Source organism: Ipomoea triloba, chromosome 5, assembly GCF_003576645.1.
Source record: "Ipomoea triloba cultivar NCNSP0323 chromosome 5, ASM357664v1".
NCBI classification, from domain to species: Eukaryota; Viridiplantae; Streptophyta; class Magnoliopsida; order Solanales; family Convolvulaceae; genus Ipomoea; species Ipomoea triloba.
This window is the reverse complement of record NC_044920.1, coordinates 17,357,827-17,359,863: the sequence shown is the minus strand read 5'-3', so window position 1 is coordinate 17,359,863 and position 2,037 is coordinate 17,357,827.

Below are 2,037 nucleotides of genomic sequence, written 5' to 3'. Positions count from 1 at the left end.
GGGGGGGGGGGGGGGGGGGGGGGGGGGGGGGGGGGGGGGGGGGGGTTGCAGCACTGCGTACTGCAGGTTGTTGAGATCTACTCAGTCTCCGGCCAATATAAAAATTTCATCCGAGTAAGGATTTTTGTGCGCGCGCTTCATGCACAAGAAAACATTATTTTATGTCAATATATTAATTACTCCGTATATTTTTTTAGAAATTTGTTATGGTTTTTTTTTAAAGCGTCAATAAATTATCAGACTTTTCCTGCTAATTAGATCACCACATAAAAAGGGTGCATTTGAATTTTTTTTTATGTTTCAAAGATTGTGAAATTGACATTATTTATAGATAAATAAGTTTATTTTTTTTTTAAGATGGCGAGGGAAACCTTATAACCCTTTTGAGTGTAATTAAGTAAACCCCATCTTCTGATTTTAGCCAGCAAAAGATCTCACTGGTTCAAATCAAAGGGGTAAGAATTCGAACTCGTGACATTGTGGTTACATGTGTGAATCTCTTGTTATCTTGTAAATAAGTTTCTCTAAATCATTTCCCCGCACAAACTTTTGTAGTCAATTAATTAAATATTTTATTGGTCAAATAATTAATAAAGCTTATTTGGTAAGAAAATATAAAATGAAAATTAACATATTAATTAGTAATATTATTTCTATATTCACGTTATAACGTAATAACATAATACCGTTTAGAAAAGACATATTAATTAGGTAATAACATAATAGCATAATTGGTAATATTATGTATGGTATTCTATAATATAATTGGTAATATTATTATTTGCAAATTCTACGTATTTTTACAATTTAGTATTTTACAATATTTAGTTTAGTCAAGTTTTACTATATAAAATTTAAATATTTGTAAACTACATCAAACATATTATTAAATATAAAAATTTAAATTTATAATTTATAATAAAATATTAAAGAAAACAAACAAATTAAAGTTATGTCAAATACGGTAAGAATATATTTACTAAATATTATTAAGAATATGTTGAATACTTATCAGTTGTCTGGAAGACGATTTTTTTTTTTTTTACTATTTATTGTATACGGTAAAAATATATTTACTAATATATTACAATATTTATATTACGTAATATTTATCCTCTATTTTGTCCAACTTCCATATAGCGAGTACACATTTTGTTTACATTTTTTATTTCCGTATATATGGTAGAAACCATGAATAGAAATCAAGAGTATTTGAATGCTTATTATATTTTTAAGAATTATTCAATTCTATACGCTAGGTGATCACGAACTAATATAAGCAATTGATATATATGCTATGGGCTCACAGTCATTACCCAAAATTGAAATTGATATAATATTTAATAATCTTATAATTGATTAATTATATCCATAAATACTAATATAATATATATATATAAATTTTAGTATATACGAATTGATATTCTTATTAAAGAAAAATACTTAATTTGCACAATGAAGAGTAAATAATACAAGTAAAATGCATTTTTCAAAAAAAAAAAGTGTAAATACAATGGGATAGAGAGTGTAATAATAATTACATTAAATGATATAACTTTATTTTTTGGGAAAAGGGTCAAATAAGCCCTCCAACATTACTTAAGGAGTCAATTAGGCCCCTGAACATTTTAAAATAGCAATTAAACCCTTAAACAGTGTATTTTGATGCAAAAAAGCCCTTAAACCTGTTAATGACCTGTGATCACAGGTCAAAAAAGCCCTTAAACCTGTTAATGACCTGTGATCACAGGTCATTAGAATTCCGGCCAAATTTCCGACACACTCCGGCCATATTCCGGCACAAAAGTCACCGGCGACCATCGAACGGTCGCCGGTGACTCACTGGAGAAGGCAACCACTGGGTTGCCTTCTCCGGTGAAAGAAGGCAACCCGCTGGTTGCCTTCTCACTGGGAAGGCGACCGGTCGGCGACTATCTCTGGTCGCCTCCTCACCGGAGAAGGCGACCCAGTGGTCGCCTTCCCAGTGAGAAGGCAACCGGCGGGTTGCCTTCTCTCACCGGAGAAGGCAACCCAGTG